General features: G+C 38.3%; 1 long non-coding RNA gene across 1 annotated transcript; it reads left to right on the top strand.

The window, feature by feature from the left end:
- Window positions 1-1,946: 1,946 nt before the first annotated feature.
- On the top strand, window positions 1,947-5,241 carry LOC122046464. The gene is made up of 4 exons (XR_006130302.1): window positions 1,947-2,373; window positions 2,471-2,633; window positions 2,729-2,841; window positions 3,179-5,241. It is a non-coding gene; the product is annotated as an uncharacterized LOC122046464 (long non-coding RNA).
- Window positions 5,242-6,000: the final 759 nt, after the last annotated feature.

The raw sequence follows: 6,000 nt of genomic DNA on the forward strand, positions 1-6,000 counted from the left end.
GTACTATTGGAGGATCATGTCGATAATATCTATGTTAGTTATTGTATGTGTTTGGTGTGATATTGGAGGTATTATGTTGATATACCTACGTTGTAGATTGTGTACATATATGGTGTGAACATGTCAGTGATGCTACTTACTGTAATTGATATTTAGTAGACACTTGTTGGATCTATCCTTACCTATAGATATAGGTGTTTGATGGATCATGTACCAGAGGTATTTATGATGGATTGAGGTGTTGCATTGATGATGATTGTGTCGATATCGTGTTGGTATCATGATTATTTATATCATGTGTATCTTTGCATCAATGCACACTGATGACCATTGCTTCCTTGTGGTATGAGCTAGTTGACAATCATATATACATATGCATGTTGACAAACATTGCTCCCATGTGGTATGGGTTGGTCCTACGACCATTGCTCCCTTTTGATATGAGCTAGTTGTCAGTCAAGTTAGCTATCATTTGGCCACTATAGGAGAGTGGTAGTTTAGAGTGGAGCTAGTTTTGTTGTGTCATCCGACCACTCAGCGGTTGGAGTGATATCTGACATTGTGAGCAGTCAGGGACCCTGGTGCTATGTAGTTAGATAACTACTTAGTAAACTGTTCACCTCGGCCACTATATAGTGATGGAGGGTAGTACAGTTGTCATCGACCCAAGTCTCTCGGCCATACAAGGGTCGTGATGTCTGGAGAGGTGGCAGGGTGACCATGTGGCATGCATGCGCATTTGTATATGATGTGCGGTGCATCTATGGAGATATATTTGCATACATGTGTAGTAGATATTTGCTACATGTGATTGTGATATGTTGCACTTGTATGAGATATGATTGTTCCATATGGTTGTCATGCTTCATACATGTCATTTATTATACATGTATATGCTGTCGGTTATATTGCTTAAGTGTTACGAGCAGATTTGTTGATGATCTCTGGTGAGTTTACTGTTTCTTACACTATGTGTATTTGACCGATTCGGGTATGTGCATTTATTATGTCATTTTTGATATTGACCTTATGTGTTAGATCCAGATTGGGTATGCATGTTTATTATGCTAGGGGCGATCATGATATTATGTGTTGTATCCAGATTGAGTATGTACATTCATTATGCCAATTTATGATCATGTTCTTATTTCTCTAATGAGACTGTATATTTTGACCTCCATGTTTTATTTAGACCATGCACTATCTTATCTATTACCCGCTGAGTGACCCGCACTCACCACTGCATTTGTGAATTCTTTTTCCTCAAGTAACAGGTAGATGATTGTGAAGTCGCCTGGTGTATCCTGTCTGCCGGTTCCACATCACATCAGAAGGCGGTCTTTATTTGGTTTTTGTTTTCTTACATATTTTCCTTATAGTATTGGCATTGTATTAGTGTTTAGCCGTGTAGCTACTTTATCGTTTTGGTATTCAGTTGTGTTTAAGCCGTGACGACACACATTGTATCATTTTGGTTTGTTTGGGCTTTCCTTTCATTTTTTCACGGTGTTTTTAGTACAGTCGTGTGAGCTCTTATCATATAACTACGTGGTTGTGATCATTTTGTTCCAACCGAGTGAGCTATATATATAACTGCATGGTTGTGTATGTTCCAGCCGTGTGGGCTGATGATTATAGCTTGTGGTTGTATTCATGATTTATATTGTCACAGTTACAGGGGAGATGTTGTCCATTTGTCAGGCAGAGACTCCTCTGCACCCAAATAATAATTAAATAATAAGGTTATTTGAGAAATAATTTTATTAGATTTTCTAAAAATTTTTAGCAATTTTTTGAGAATTAAACAGAGTCCGTATGATATATTTAAGAGGATAGAGCTATTAGGTATAGGGAAAGTCTATTTGAAATATCCCTTGAGTGGGAGTTGATTGAGAAAGTAAGTATATAAATGCCCAAAACTTATGAATTCATTCTCATCTCACTGATCCCCTCTATCCCTACTCGATTCCCTATTCTTTCTCCTCTGCTTCCGAACTTCTTCTCCTCTCCTTCTCACACGATCGGCGCAGATGCCACCCCGTGCTCTAGATCTCTCCCTTCCACTCCGATCGACACCGACCACCTCGATGAGCCAATCGTCGCCAGTACAGTTCTCCTTAGCCGGCGATGCCCTTGTAACCTCAAAGCTACAACATCGCCTCTCATCTTCCATGCGACGCCGACCGTCCGACTCTCTTTTGAACTTGTTGACGCTGGTGCCACTCTGCTAGGTCGCCTCATCTCCGCCTTCCCATTCCTAGCCGCGGACATCAAGCACTCGCCGAAAGTTGAGAACCCGAGCTTCCTTTCTAGCCGTACCCTAGATCCCTCCAGCTGGCCGCCGACGATTCAACTCGAGTCGACATTCTACAGGTACGAGCAGGGGCACGTTGTGGTGCCCTAGATCTCTACTTTTAGCTTACTTCTCTGCATCTAGCTTGACATCAGATCGACACATTTTGGATTTTAGATTTATAGCTACGCCCATGTAATGTTGGATTCATGCCACCACTGTGGACCGACGATCCCTGAGGCGGTGAGGGCTGTTGGACAGATTCACCATCTCCAGAAGAGCTGAGAACTGCTGATTTGGGTGATCAACTGATCTGACTAGAAGGTGAGCGTTGATTGGGGTAAGTGGTTAGTTTGAAGGTTGTGGATCAAGAATTTGGTCTTGTGCTCAATTGAAATAGTTCTAATTGTGAATTGGGCATTGGTTCTATGCTAGGTGCTGATTTTGGGGCATTGATTGGTTGGACAGCGATTCCACCTTGTTTCGCTTAGTATTTCCAGCTTCAACCTCCTCCAACAACGGGTCAAGTGGCTGTGCTACGAATTTAGGTGAGTTTTGTAGTTGATTCAGGATGGTTATTTCATGATTAATTGATATAGATGGCAGTATGATCGTTAATAGGATCATTGGATTAAGTGACAATATGAAGTTATTATCCAATTGATACTGTAGATGAATTGAGTGTATCGATCCTAAAAGATTTCCATGATTAAATAATTGGATTAATTGATGTATAAACTAATTTGATTAGGTTGTAATATGTTTAAGGTTAATTGGGGGATTACTCAAAGATCATGTTTGATTAGAGTTACTCTAATTAAATTGGGGATTTTATTTAGCTATTTGCTATATATATAAATAGCTAAATACATTATGTGATCGCAGGACTTTGGTTTGAGACGAGCATCTTGATGTGAGGGTTCTTTCAGAGGCGTATTATATAAAGGCAAGTATTTCTTCCTTGGTCTCTTTAATTCTTTGAATTTAGTGCATGGTTGCATTTACTTGATGGATTAAGTTACTTTACCTTAAATCTATCTTTATTGTTATCCTGCTTGATATTTATGCTTGACCTTTGAGATAATCTATTTATTTTATATACAGTCTTAAGATTTGAATATCTATACTCTGTTGTTATATTCACATGTAGAGTATGTATGATAGGATACGTTTTGTTGACTGACTTAACATGCTGATTATGCAAATGGTGTTATGTGTATACATGTTTGGTATGTGCCATAAGAGTTATCATGTTGACCGTACATTTATATGTTGTATGTGTACACATGTCCGGTGTCATCTATTGGAGGTTTTATGTTGATTGTATCTATGTTGTGCGTACATGTGTCTGATGTGTACTATTGGAGGATCATGTCGATAATATCTATGTTAGTGATTGTATATGTTTGGTGTGATATTGGAGGTATTATGTTGATTATACCTACATTGTATGTTACGTACGTATATGGTGTGTATGTGTCTGGTGTGTATGTGTCTGGTGATGCTACTTACTGTATTTGATATTTAGTAGACACTTGTTGGATCTACCCATACCTATAGATATAGGTGTTTGATGGATCATGTACTAGAGGTATTTATAATGGATTGAGGTGTTGCATTGATGATGATTCTGTCGATATCGTGTCGATATCATGATTTTTTATATCATGTGTATCATTACATCATATGCACACTGACGACCATTGCTCCCTTGTGGTATGAGCTAGTTGACAATCATGTATATATATATGCATGCTAACGACTATTGGTCACATATGGTATGAGCTAATTATGCGATCATTACTCACTTTCGATATGAGCTAGTTATTAGTCATGTTAGCTGTCATTCGGCCAGTGTGGGAGAGTGGTACCTTGGAGTGGAGCTAGTCCTATTGTGCCACCCGGCCACTCAGCGGCTGGAGTAATATCCGACCTTATGAGCAGTCAGGGACCCTAATGCTATGTAGTTAGATAACTACTTAGTGAACTGTTCACCTCGACCGCTATATAATGATTGGAGGATAGTACAGTTGTCACAGATTCAAGTCTCTCGGCCATACAAGGGTGGTGGTGTCTCGAGAGGTTGTGGGGGTGACCATGGAGCATGCATGCGCATTTGCATATGATGCACGGTGCATCTGTGTAGATATATTTGTATACATGTCTAGTAGATACTAGCTACATGTGATTGTGATATGTTCCACTTGAATGAGCTATATTTGCTGCATATGGTTGTCATGCTTTATACATGTCATTTATTACACATGTATATGCTACCGGTTATATTGCTCAGGTGTTATGAGCAGATTATTGATGATCTCTGGTGAGTTTATTGTTTATTACACTATGTATATTTGACCGGTTCGGATATGTGCATTTATTATTACATTTATGTTCTTGACTTTATAAGTTAATACCAGATTGGATAGGTTCATTTACTATGACCATATGATCATGATATTATGTGTTGAATCCAGATTGAGTATGTACATTCATTATGTCAGTTTATGATCATGTTTTTAGTTCCCTGATGAGACTGTATACTTTGATCTCCATATTTTATTTTGACTATGCACTATCTTATCTATTACCCGCTGAGTGACTCGTACTCACCACCACATTTGTGTATTCTTTTTCCTAAGGTAACAGGTAGATGATTATGGAGTCGCTTGGTGTATCCTGTCTGCCGATCTCACGTCACATCTAAAGACGGTCTTTACTTCACTTTTGTTTTCTTATGTGTTTTCTTTATGATATTGACATTGTATTGGTGTTTAGCCATGTGGCTTCTTTACCGTTTTTAGTATTTTGTTTTGTTTAAGAAGTGTCGGCACACATTGTATCCTTTTGGTTTGTATGGGCTTTCCTTTCATTTTTTTGCAGTGTTTTTAGTATAGCCATGTGGGCTGTTTATTATACAACTGCGTGGTTATGATCATTTTGTTCCAGCCAAGTGGGCTTTGTATGTAACTACGTGATTGTGTATATTCCAGCCGTGTGGCTATTGATTATTGCTTGTGAGTAGTCTTGTGGTAATGTATATATGCTTCATATTGTCGCAGTTACGGGGAAGATGCTGTCCGTTTGTTTTGATTTTGTGTTTTAGTTTTCTCGATATGACTTTTCGATGTTTTGGGACCAGATTGTGACAGGACATCTCCAAGTTATAAGAGGTAAGTTTATATCACTCTTATCATACATTTTTGTTGGTATATGTATAGTTGTCTATGATAATTATGACATGTATTGATATTCTTCTGTTAGTACTTGTCTAGTTGTTTGTATCATGTATTACATGTGTGGGTCAACTACTGTTCAGGTCTACCTAACCTTGTTGGAGATCAAAGATTGCAGTCTCAGGGGATTCCTTGTACCATACACCTGTATTACTAGTTTTTGTTACTAGTAGTTAGTTGAGAGTTAGAGTCGCATATCAATTTCTGTTATTATTAGATGGGTAATTGATAGTATCTGCATATTCAGGTTGACTCAGTCAGTAGAGTATTGATTTACCTTAGTTGGTTTGGTCAGTAAAGGACCGATTTACTTTTGTTGATTTAATCGGTAGGGGACCAACTTACTCTATTTTATAGAGATTTTGACTTTTGGGTTACTTCTACTTGGTTAGATAACCTAGAAGGTACGTTTAGATACATGATTTGTTTAGACGTAGAAAGGACTGAATTTGATGTATACCATTGTTAACT

The sequence above is a fragment of the Zingiber officinale genome, chromosome 2B (assembly GCF_018446385.1).
Source record: "Zingiber officinale cultivar Zhangliang chromosome 2B, Zo_v1.1, whole genome shotgun sequence".
In the NCBI taxonomy this organism is placed as follows: Eukaryota; Viridiplantae; Streptophyta; class Magnoliopsida; order Zingiberales; family Zingiberaceae; genus Zingiber; species Zingiber officinale.